The sequence below is a fragment of the Pelobates fuscus genome, chromosome 7 (assembly GCF_036172605.1).
Source record: "Pelobates fuscus isolate aPelFus1 chromosome 7, aPelFus1.pri, whole genome shotgun sequence".
NCBI lineage: Eukaryota > Metazoa > Chordata > Amphibia > Anura > Pelobatidae > Pelobates > Pelobates fuscus.
In genome coordinates, this window is record NC_086323.1 from 25,337,987 (window position 1) to 25,352,210 (window position 14,224).

Sequence of the window (14,224 nt, forward strand, 5' to 3'; positions counted from 1 at the left end):
ACATATCTCAGGCTACAAACTTAACCTAGGAAAAACCGAGGCACTCCCGATCCAAGTGGATCAACAAACTCTCCAAACTCTCCAAACAAGACACCCGTTCACGTACCAGACTGAAGCTATCAAATATCTGGGTATAACTCTCCCAGCAGACCTGACACAAACATACAGACTAAACTACACACCTCTACTTGCAACAGCTACACAAGACCTAGAAAAATGGAAAGACATGTCAATTTCATGGATAGGCCGAACGACCTCGATAAAAATGAACCTCCTCCCGAGGTTCCTATACCTTTTCCAAACCCTACCAATCCCGATAATAGCCTCCGACTTTAAAAAACTACAGAGCAAAATAGATAAGTTTATATGGGCCGGGAAAAGAGCACGTATCGCCCGACGAACACTATACATACCAAATAGACGGGGTGGTCTGGGACTTCCCAACTTCACCCAATACTTCCACGCAGCACAAATAACGCAAACAATACACCTCCACGCTGACCCCGGCACAAAAAGATGGGTAGACCTAGAGCACGATATCTTTGGATCAGACTTCCCCTCCCTCTTCATCTGGCTCCCAAAGGACGCCAGGCCACCGACTCCTACCACCTCCCCGGCACTCCTCACCACGATCAAAATTTGGGACAAACTCACGAACAAATACAACCTAATTTCCCATCCCTCCCCGCTAATGCCCATCCTACGGAACACCAAATTCCCACCAGGAATGTCCCCGAAAGATTTCACCCGCTACGAAGACAACGATCTGACCCGTATCTACCACTTCTACAAAAATCAAAGCATTATACCCTTCGCGGAACTTCCCCAACAGACCCCACTCACGACCCGCGACTTCTTTCGGTACCTACAGATCCGTAGCTATGTAGATAGCCCAACCCTACAGAAAGCATGCACAACCCCCCTCACACAGATAGAAAGAGCATGCAGCAAACACCCACTCTGCAGGGGCCAAATATCAATAATATACGCCCTACTGAGCACAAACTCAAGGGACGGATCTATGCCCTACGTAACCGCCTGGGAGAGAGACCTAGGCCCCATAGAGGACCAAGGCGACTGGGCAGACATCTGGGAAGCCACGGCAACAGTATCGATATGCGTCAACCACAAAGAGCAAGCCTATAAGACCCTCCTCAGATGGTACATCACTCCACTACGCCTGAAACAAATGAAACAATCAGATAACGATCTCTGCTGGAAGGGATGCGGGCACAGGGGAACATATACACATATGTGGTGGGAGTGCCCCCGGGTAACCACACTTTGGCGACACATAGCACAACTAGCGACACGGGCACTACACACCACAATCCCGCTTGACCCCTGGTTGTGGCTCCTATCCAGACCCCTCAAAAACACCCCAAGGGCACAAAACAAGCTCCTAGCCAAATTAGCGCTAGCCACTAGGCGAGCAATCGCAGAGAAGTGGGGAAGCCCGGACACCCCATCAATCACCACTATAAAACAGAAAATTAATGAAGCCATGCAAATGGATAAACTGACAGCCATGATACGTGACACCACCAAACATTTTGACAAAATATGGGAGCCATGGATCTTCGAATTCCCAACCCCACCTAACGCTCCATAAGAGGGTGTGACCGGGTGGGTGGGAGCCCCTAGGGAATAACCGCATAGAGGCAACACCCAGTCCGATCATCAAACCAACTGGGCCACTAGATACCCACCTCCTCCACACTTCTAAAAAGAGTCATATCCGACTTCCGAGGCAACAACTCTGAACTACAACACCCACGCCACCACACACCAACGGACCCAACAACTCACTAAGAGGCTTGAACCCGAGCAAAGACACCCCAGCCCACGACACCAAGCAGACCCAAGAGCACACACCCCATAGGGGTGGCAATCAGAGCATCTAGTAAACAGGACGCAACCTCACAATACCCTGGGTACGGACAAGGCCATAGGAACAAAACGAACCGACCAGGCACCAGGGATCTGACAGAGACAAACCCCTAACCACGACAGGAAGTATCCGACCTACACAAAGAAACTACGACCATTACATCCCACCTTATAAAAAGCAACCCACACTAGGATACAAGAAGAACCCACAGACAGGGCGATAGCCCACTCAAATCCCTTACCACCCAACCCCAGACAACACAACCATGGGGTATACCCAAAACCAGAAGGAGGACATTACACCCCCCCCCAGGCCCACGAACAGGACATAACGGCCCACTATACGACCGGACCACCCCCCTCCCCTCCCCCCCCCCGACCACACTCCGGATGGAGACTCACAAACACACAACACCCGCCATATGAAACAACGAACACACCACATGCACAAAGACACGGAACACAACCCTACAGTAACTGGAGGGTAGACACTGTAAATAGTTATGCGTTGTAATATAGTTAACCCCCCCAGGAATAACACCCTGGAAACCCCTCCCCACCAGAAACAGAGCAAAACAAGAGCAGCTACAAACAACTGCAACCACCAGAACCAACGAAACACACAGAATAACACCACAGCATGGCCCAGGCACCACAGGAGACAAAGACAATGTACACAAGAAAGATGAACTCTGTGAACCCAAACTCCTACCCAAACTCCCCTCTCTGTACCCCGCCCCGATTTACAGACCGAAAAGCTCTCTGAAAACGAGACCTGCCACGTAGCACGGCTAGGCACACATACTGTCAAACGATCTGCCCCGCCTACTATCTGAAATGTACAATATGTATGTAATGCTATACCATGCCAAAGAATGATACTTCTTCTGTACAAATAAGGAGGATATAAATGCCTGGTCTCAAGACCCTGTTATCCCCCCCCCCAGACCCTTCTTCCTTTCTGTACCCCTACCTCCCTTCCTAAAAATTGAAAAACAATAAAAACCTTGAATTTAAAAAAAAAAAACCCTTCCCTGCCTGGTTACCCTACTTCCTCTGTTCTAATATTCCATCCCTAATTCTCGGGTGTTAAGACCTGCAGTGGTTATGGTACTGCGGTCTTCTATTCCTTTCCCAACAGCTGAGCATAAGTGATTATAGCTGCAGCAGGGAGTAGAGGAATAGTATAGATGAATGCAGCTTCCAAGACGATTCTCCCCAGCAAATAGAATATTCCCCAAACATGAGCCTAGACTTCATGAAGGGTGTAACAGTAATGATCTTTATTGAAAACACACAGGCTTTTATGAGAAATCCTCCTGCAAGAGGACCTCCCACAGCAAAAAAAGACATTAACCAATCATCATACAGTTTCACAGTAATACACGCCTTCCCTCTGCCTGGGAGATATTGAGATAAGTTAAGGAATAAATCAATTATCTCCCGGGAAATGGCACACCATTTCCCCACCAGGTATCCCCACAAATTACATATCCCCTGATAGTCCCGATCTGGGGGACAAACATATCCAAATTTCGGTTCAGGGGTTATTAAAAGTATGGAAGTCATGTTGTACCGACCACACACGAGGCCCAAAACTGCTCCACGAATTCAGCGTGTGCGGTCGGTCAATTAAGAAAAATGGAAAAAACGAACAAAGTACCGAATGGATCCTCCTGGCTCATAGGAGCGATTGCTTCACTTGTCTGTACAAACAAAACTACCGAATGGCGGTCTTCTGGCTGTTCCGTAAGGTAGAGAAGCCAGCGTTCGGTAGTTTCCTTTCCTACCGTTCAGACTTTCTCCCCGGCTACTGAATAAAAGGTGGCTGCACTTCTCCTTTCCTCTCGTCCCACAACTTGCCCACTCGATCCTGTCCCATCTCACTTTACCAGATCTCTCTCTCCCCTTGTGCCTTCCTTAACCCACATGTTTAACTGCTCTCTCTCTTCTGGCGTTGTCCCTGCTGACCCTAAACATGCCACTGTAGTACCTATCCTGAAAAAAACATCTCTTGACCCGTCCTCCCCCTTTAAATATCGTCCCATATCCCTGCTCCCTTTTTCCTCAAAGCTTCTGGAAAGACTTGTCTTTGCCCGTGTGTCTCACGTCCTCAATTCTAACTCTCTCCTTGACCCTCTTCAATCTGGCTTCCGCCCTCTCCATTCTACTGAGACTGCTCTTATCAAAGTTACTAACGACCTAATCGCAGCTAAATCCAAAGGCCCCTACTCCATACTAATTCTTCTTGACCTCTCTGCTGCCTTTGACACCGTTGATCATGCTCTCCTTCTTCAAACTCTTCAATCACTCGGTCTCTGTGACTCTGTCCCCTCGTGGTTTTCCTCTTATCTCTCCCAACGCTCATTCAGCATCTCCTTTTTAAATGACACCTCCTCCCCTCATCCTGTCTCGGTTGCAGTCCCCCAAGACTATGTCCTTGGTCCCCTTCTATTTTCTCTTTATACTGCCTCTCTTTGCAAACTTATTACCTCTTTTGGATTCCACTATTACCTGTACGCTGATGGCACCCAGATAAATCTCTCCTCCCCGGACCTCTCCCCTGCCGTCCTGCAACATGCACTGCTTGCCTATCTTCCATGTCCTCCCGCTTTCTGAAACTGAATCTCTCTAAAACGGAGTTCCTTGTCTTTCCTTCTCCTAATGCTGATCCTCCTCTTTCACTCTCTCTTTACGTTAGTGGTATCCACTTGAGTCCATCCTTGCAAGCGCGCTGTTTGGCTTCATACTTGACTCTGGCCTCACCTTTGAGCATCACATCCAGTATTTTGCCAAATCCTGTAGATTCCATCTTAAGAACACAGCTGGCATCCGGCCCTTTCTTGCACAAGAGTCTACCAAGGAGCTTGTCCATGCTCTAGTAATTTCCCGCATGGATTATTGTAACCCACTCCTGATTGTTCTTGCCAAAAGCCGTATTGCCCCTCTACAGTCTGTAATAAATGCTGCCGCCAGACTGATTTTCCTCTCTTGTCGGTCCTCTCACACTTCACCCCTCTGACAGTCCCTACATTGGCTTCCTGTATCCTATAGGAGTCAATTCAAAGTGCTAACAAAGTGCTTCTCGCGGGCCGCTCCCTTCCTATGGAATAGCCTGCTTACCACCATCAGACTCTCCCCTAGTCTTCAATCATTTAAGAGGTTCCTTAAAACCCATCTCTTTAGGAAAGCTTATGGCCTCCCAGACTAACCTCTATCTCACATACCTGTCTCCAGGGCCGGACTGGGGATACAAAGCAGCCCTGGAAAAAAAATCTATGCCAGCCCCATAAGTCATTGCGCCATATATTGTCACATGTAATATGTAAGGCTATGTCTTGCCACCCCAGATGATTGAGTAATTATATATATATATATATATATATATATATATATATATATATATATATATATATATCAAATATATATTGCTTTTTCTAATATAAAATATTGGTCCTTTCAGAGTAAAATGTTTAATTATACAGTAAGCATACTCACATGCAGACACAGACAATCTCACTGACACACACAAGCTTATTGATACACAGCCTCATAGACAAACATTCTCACTGCTATACATAAGCTCATTGACATAAAAACACAAGCTCATTCACTATCAGACACACACACATATGCAAGCTCACTCACTCACTAGAAGGCGCACACACACACACACACAGAGCTTAATGTAGTGGTTCTGGTGTCTATATCCTGTCCCTGCAGCCTTTCCAATGTAAACACTGACTTTTCAGAGAAAAGGCAGTGTTTACATTGCTTCCTAGTGACACCTCTAGTGACAGTCACTCAGACGGTCACTATAGGTGCTTCCTGTGTCAGTGCTGCACAGTGTGCAGCACATACATTCAGGGCATTCATGCTCTGGAAGCGCTGAATGTTCCCCATAGAGATACATTGATTCAATGCACACATATACCCTGACAGACACACACACACACCCCACGACACACACATATACCATGACAGACACACACACATACCATGACAGACACACACACCTTGACAGATACACACACACACACCTCAACAGACACACACACCTCGACAGACACACACACACACCATGACAAAGACAAACCATGACACTGACACACACACCATGACACAGACAGACAGACACACACTCCATGACACAGAAAAAATACACACTCCATGACACAGACAAATACACACACCATGACACAGACAGATACACACACCATGACAGACAGACACACACCATGACACAGACACACACCATGACAGACAGACACACACCATGACACAGACACACACACACCATGACAGACACACACACCATGACACAGACAGGCACACACCATGACACAGACAGGCACACACCATGACACAGACAGACACACACCATGACAGACACACACACCATGACAGACACACACACCATGACATAGACACACACACCATGACACAGACACACACACCATGACACAGACACACACAATGACACAGACACACACACACACCATGACAGACACACACACCATGACACAGACACACACACACCATGACACAGACACACACACACCATGACTGACAGACACACACCATGACTGACAGACACACACCATGACAGACAGACACACGCCATGACAGACAGACACACACCATAACACAGACACACACACACCATGACTGACAGACTGACACACATTATTAGTACCTGTGGGCGAACGGCCAGGGGGTTGTGCAGGGCAGACAGCTGTCTGTGCTGGTGGCTACAGAGGGAGCTGTCTCTACCTGCGGCCACAGGGGGAGCTGTGCTGTGTCTCCCCTGTCACCCCGCCCTTGCGTGCTACTTAATGAGACCGGACCCGGAATATGACGTCATATTGCGGCCCTGGTCTCATTAAGCTGCGCGCGGGGGAGCAGAGCAGAAGCAGCACAGCTCCCCCTGCGGCCGCCAGCACAGCCAGCTGTTTTCCCGGCCCCGGGTGCCGATGGCCCACTGTGAAATTTCCTGGTATCCCAGTGGGCCAGTCCGGCCCTGGAATAAACAAATTCATTTATGTAAAATAAATAATGGTAATAATGGTGTAAAAGAAATAATGGTAACAATATTGCTGTTTTTGTTGTCATTTTAACAATGGATTTTCAAAATCCAAGATCTAAAGTTATTACTCAAAATTACACTAGAGTAGAGATTGTAGCCGTATTAGTCCATTGATGCAGATGTAAAAGAACAAATTAAATTTGTATCTTGTAATACCTTTTTTATTGGACTAACATAATTTTGGAATGACAAGCTTTCAGAAAAACCTCCCTTTCTCAAGTCTTTCTCAAAATTCTCTTGTCAAAATTCTGTTAGTCCAATAAAAAACGGTATTATAACGGTATAAAAATGCCCTTATAGTTTAAGAGTGTATTCATTTTTTTTTTAATCTAGCTGAGCAGTAGGACTTTGTTTTGCCCACATACTTTACCTCCTGAAATCCCTTGGAGACCATAAGCATTGCAGGCCAGGCCAGGAGGGAAAGCCAGAATAGAATCTCCAGTAGGGAGTAAGGATTTGCCATTCACCAGTATCTATTACAGCTGACTCACTAGTGATGCTGTCTTCATTTAGTTAGTTCACCAGGGTTTGAACTCCCCATCCGTCTGACGGGAAAGGAACTATGTATTATATATCTATAAACCACTATGGACAATTTTACCTAATAAGAAATTGAAAGAGTGGCAGCACTAATGTAACCTCAACACTACTGACCCCCCTCCCATAATACACTACTGACCCCCTCCCTTAATACACTACTGACCGCCCTCCCTTAATACAGTACTGACCGCCCTCCCTTCCCCTAATACATTACTGATCCCCCTCCCCTAATACATTACTGACCCCCCTCCCCTAATACACTACTGACCCCCCTCCCTTCCCCTAATACATTACTGACCCCCCTCCCCTCCCCTAATACACTACTGACCCCCCTCCCCTAATACACTTATGACCCCCCTCCCCTAATAAACAGTTGACACCCCTCCCCTCTCCTAATATATTACTGACCCCCCCTCCCCTAATATACTACTGACCCCCTCCCCTAATATACTACTGACCCTCCTCCCTTTCCCTAATACATTACTGACCCCCCTCCCCTAATACATTACAGACCCCACTCCCCTCCCCTAATACACTACTGACTGACCCCACCTTCCCCCAAATGCAATACACAATACAATAGGTCCCCCAAGCCCCTTTATTCTTACCTTTACAACAGCTCAATGGTGCAGGAGGGAAGAGATGCCGCAATGCAGTCACTGTAGAGCCGCCGCCGCGCAGCCGCCGGTTGTGACGTCATGTCGTCAAATGCCGCTCACATCCGGCGTCTCACAGGAAGAATCTGTGCGCTCGCTCAGCAAGCAGCAGCGGCCAGCGCAGAGCGCGCAGTCGCATAATGACTAACAGGAAAAAATGTGTTTCCTGTCTTGTGGCTGAGTGCAGCCACATCTCAAAGCGGCCCCAGGGCTGGCAGCCTACCGGGAAATTTCCCGGTATCCCAGTAGGCCAGTCCGGCCCTGCCTGTCTCTTGCTCTGTCCTAAAGGGTAGCACTCTACTCTCTCCTCCATCTCTGCTTTACACCCACCTTATTTGATTGCTATTTCCTGTCCCTGTGTTTTATACCCCACCTCCTATAGACTGTAAGCTCCTTTGAGCAGGGTCCTCTTCAACCAATCATTCATGTAAGTTTTCTTGTAATTGTCCTACTTATAGTTAAATCCCCACTCTAATAATATTATAAAGCTCTACGGAATCTGTTGGTGCTATATAAATGACAATTATAATAATAATAATTTCATTATGCATTTTTTTAATTGGTGGTATATCTAGAAACAGTTTGTAAAAGCTGCCAACCTCTTGTCTGCTGCCCTCCCCTTCTAATCCTCCCCAGACTTTCTCTGGCAGTCCAATCACAGACTTCCCAATGCAGCTCAATGAGAAGTCTTTGCAAGGCAGGTGCTCTGAGCACTTGCTGCCTCTAGAGTTTAGCTCCACTGGACTTAAACCCAGGCAGTAGCAGGACCTGTTGTTTGACTGACAGCCAAGGGGGCGTAACCATTTTAATTTCTAAAAATGTCCATTTCTGCTGAAATGTGCACTCTTTACAAAATGAAAAAAAAAGCAGACACACTCTTCACACATAAACCACTCGAGGACGCTAGAGTGTCCCTTTAAGTGAAAGCATAGCTGGCCCACAGGGCTATTTACTACAGTGAAAATTCAAGGTGAATTCAAATTTAAGGTAAAAATAGCCAAAGTGCAACAAATCTCTAAATCAGTGTCCCCTGACATTCAGCTGTCCTGGCTCTACATGTGAAATTCACTTCTAACTTTAGTAATTAACCCTGTTAGAACATTTTCCAGTTCGACTGGTTTGACCTTAAGTTTAATTTTCCCTTTAAATTCTCACTTAAGTAAATAAACCTGCTAGAATTCTCTCTGCTTAGTGAGTTAAATAAAGTTATCAATTGAAACAACAGCTGTTTATAAATAATGTGTGGTAAAATCTGCCTAAATCATGATGAATATAATTATAAAATGCTATAACTTGTCATAAAGCAGTATAATTTCTTATATTTCAGTATAAATCATTAATTTCAGTATAAATCTTAACAAAGATATATATATATATATATATATAAATGCCATTCGAAATGGCTTTAAATTATTATAAATCAGTATAAACATCGTTATAAATGGCCAGACATCATTATAAATTGGTATAGTAATCATTGTAAGTGTCTATAAATGATTTCTATGAATTCAGCGAGTTATAATTTTATAAAAAGTGTAATAACGGTATAAATGTTATTATAACTGGATATAATGTGTGATAACACTGTATAATTATGACTGGGCTGACACATTGGTGAACACAGGGCTCTGTGAGGCGATCCAGCCCGTTATAATTTGATATAAAGTGTAATAACTCGGTATAAATGTTATTATAGTTGGATATAATGTGTGATAACTGTATAATTTGATATAAAGTGTAATAACTTGGTATAAATGTTATTATTATTGGATTGATGGTGTATAATATGATATAAAGTGTAATAACTCGGTATAAATGTTATTATTATTGGATTAATGGTGTATAATTATGACTGGGCCGACACATAGGTGAACACAGGGCTCTCTGAGGCGATCCAGTCCGTTATAATTTGATATAAAGTGTAATAACTCGGTATAAATGTTATTATAGTTGGATATAATGTGTGATAACGGTGAATAATTTGATATAAAGTGTAAAAACTCGGTATAAATGTTATTGTTGTTGGATATAATGTGTAATAACACTGTATAATTTGATATAAAGTGTAATAACTCGGTATAAATGTTATTATAGTTGGTTATAATGTGTGATAACGGTGTATAATTTGATATAACGTGTAATAACTTGGTATAAATGTTATTATTGGTGGATATAATGTGTGATAATGGTGTATAATTTGATATAAAGTATAATAACTCGGTATAAATGTTATTATTGTTTGATATAATGTGTGATAGTGGTGTATAATTTGATATAAAGTATAATAGATCGCTATAAATGTTATTATTATTGGATTACTGGTGTATAATTATGACTGGGCCGACACATAGGTGAACACAGGGCTCTGTGAGGCGATCCAGCCCGTTATAATTTGATATAAAGTGTAATAACTCAGTATAAATGTCATTATAGTTGGTTATAATGTGTGATAACGGTGTATAATTTGATATAAAGTGTAATAACTCTGTATAAATGTTATTATAGTTGGATATAATGTGTGATAACTGTATAATTTGATATAAAGTGTAATAACTTGGTATAAATGTTATTATTATTGGATTGATGGTGTATAATTAAGACTGAACACAGGGCTCTGTGAGGTGATCCAGCCTGTCATAATTTGATATAAAGTGTAAAAACTCGGTATAAATGTTATTATAGTTGGATATAATGTGTGATAGTGTATAATATGATATAAAGTGTAATAACTCGGTATAAATGTTATTATTATTGGATTAATGGTGTATAATTATGACTGGGCCGACACATAGGTGAACACAGGGCTCTCTGAGGCGATCCAGTCCGTTATAATTTGATATAAAGTGTAATAACTCGGTATAAATGTTATTATAGTTGGATATAATGTGTGATAACGGTGAATAATTTTATATAAAGTGTAAAAACTCGGTATAAATGTTATTGTTGTTGGATATAATGTGTAATAACACTGTATAATTTGATATAAAGTGTAATAACTCGGTATAAATGTTATTATAGTTGGTTATAATGTGTGATAACGGTGTATAATTTGATATAACGTGTAATAACTTGGTATAAATGTTATTATTGGTGGATATAATGTGTGATAATGGTGTATAATTTGATATAAAGTATAATAACTCGGTATAAATGTTATTATTGTTTGATATAATGTGTGATAGTGGTGTATAATTTGATATAAAGTATAATAGATCGCTATAAATGTTATTATTATTGGATTACTGGTGTATAATTATGACTGGGCCGACACATAGGTGAACACAGGGCTCTGTGAGGCGATCCAGCCCGTTATAATTTGATATAAAGTGTAATAACTCAGTATAAATGTCATTATAGTTGGTTATAATGTGTGATAACGGTGTATAATTTGATATAAAGTGTAATAACTTGGTATAAATGTTATTATAGTTGGATATAATGTGTGATAACTGTATAATTTGATATAAAGTGTAATAACTTGGTATAAATGCTATTATTATTGGATTGATGGTGTATAATTAAGACTGAACACAGGGCTCTGTGAGGTGATCCAGCCTGTCATAATTTGATATAAAGTATAATCACTTGGTATAAATGTTATTATTATTAGATTAATGGTGTATAATTTGATATAAAGTGCAATAACTCGGTATAAATGTTATTATAGTTGGATATAATGTGTGATAACATTGTAAAATATGATATAAAGTGTAATAACTCGGTATAAATGTTAATATTATTGGATTAATGGTGTATAATTATGACTGGGCCGACACATAGGTGAACACAGGGCTCTGTGAGGTGATCCAGCCCGTTATAATTTGATATAAAGTGTAATAATTCGGTATAAATGTTATTATAGTTGGATATGGTGTGTGATAACGGTGAATAATTTGATATAAAGTATAATAACTCAGTATAAATGTGATTATTATTGGATTAATGGTGTAAAATTATGACTGGGCCGACAAATAGGTGAACACAGGGCTCTCTGAGGCGATCCAGCCCGTTCCACCTTAAATGTGCGCCGTTGAGAGGGGGCGTGTCGATGGGCGGGGCCAGCGGAGAGCGCTCATTTTTTTTTCTTTTCAAAAAAAGCTAAAGGAGAAAAACCGGCAGCGCGTGAGCAGGAGAGGGAGGGGGGAGGAGGGAGTGAGGAGAGGGGGCAACAAGGGCGAGACTTGGGGGGGGGGGGGGGGGGGGGGGGCAGACATATAGACCTGGAAGGTAATGCTGTGCTGTCTATGGATAGAAATAGAGGGCAGAGGAGAGTATAGGGAGACAGCATTGATTGGGGGGGCAGCATTGATTGACAAGGGGGGCAGCATTGATTGACAGGGGGGGCAGCATTGATTGGCAGGGGGGCAGCATTGATTGACATGGGGGGGAGTGGAGGGAGGCAGCATTGATTGACATGGGGGGAGTAGAGGGGGGGCAGCATTGATTGACATGGGGGGGTGGGTGGAGGGAGGCAGCATTGATTGACCTGGGGGGAGCGGAGGGGGGGCAGGATTGATTGACATGGGGGGAGTGGAGGGGGGGTAGTATTGATTGACATGGGGGGAGTGGAGGGGGTCAGTATTGATTGACATGGGGGAGTGGAGGGGGGGCAGGATTGATTGACATGGGGGAAGTGGAGGGGGGGCAGGATTGATTGACATGGGGGGGAGTGGAGGGGGACAGCATTGATTGACATGGGGGGAGTGGAGGGGGGACAGCATTGATTGACATGGGGGGCAGTGGAGGGGGGGCAGGATTGATTGACATGGGGGGAGTGGAGGGGGCAGTATTGATTGACATGGGGGGAGTGGAGGGGGCAGCAATGATTGACGTGGAGTTGGGGCAATATTGATTGACCAGGGGGGTGAGTAGGGGGGCAGCATTGATTGACATGGGGTGAGTGGGGGGGGGGGGGGCAGCATTGATTGACATGGGGGGAGTGGAGGGGGACAGCATTGATTGACATGGGGGGGAGTGGAGGGGGACAGCATTGATTGACATGGGGTGAGTGGAGGGCAGCATTGGTTGGCATTTCGGGGGGCAACATAGATTGACATGGGGTGAGTGGGGGGACGGCATTGATTGACATGGGGGGCAGCATTGATGGACATGGCGGGGAGCAGTATTGATTGACATAGGCTGAGTGGGGGGGACAGTATTGATCGACATGAATAGAAAGGGGGAGCAGACATTCGTTTCCCCCAAGCTGTCGCGAGGCTCCGACTCTCAGAATGAGAATGGGGGGGGGGGGGGGGGGGGAGGGAGTAAGTTGTGGTGGGTATTGCTTGTGGTTGGGAGGGGGGGCGGATAATTTTACGGGGGGGGGTGGGTAGTAGTAGAATGTGGTAAGGATTGTTTGTGGTTGGGGGGGGGGGGGGGTTAGAATGATTTCGGGGGGCTAGCTCTGACATGCAAGATGGACCCAGTGTGACAGCAGCTGTGAGATGGGAAGGAGGTACTATTCTGGGGGAGAGAAGACAGGGAGCGATGACAGAGAGAGGGGGAGTAGAGGGGTCTACATCCAGGGAGATGGGAGGAAGGTGACAGGAATTGGGGCAGAGCAGGGACGGCGGTCAGAATGTGGGAGAAGAGACCATTATGGGGGAATAATCAGTGTCATGGGAGGGGGTGTGGTAAGAAGTGACAGGAGATACAGAATGGAGGGGGTTTAGGGCAGGACAATATAATGTACATGGGCAGGAGCTGAACAGCTACTAGGCATTGGAACATGGAGAGACAGGACAGGGGACATAGAGAGACAAGACAGGGGGCATGGAGAGACAGGACAGGGTACATGGAGAGGCAGGACAGGGGACATAGAGAGACAGGACAGGGGGCATGGAGAGACAGGACAGGGGGCATGGAGAGACAGGACAGGGGGCATGGAGAGACAGGACAGGGGGCATGGAGAGACAGGACAGGGGGCATGGAGAGACAGGACAGGGGGCATGGAGAAACAGGACAGGGGGCATGGAGAAACAGGACAGGGGGCATGGAGAAACAGGACAGGGGGCATGGAGAGACAGGACACGGGACATAGAGAGACAGGACA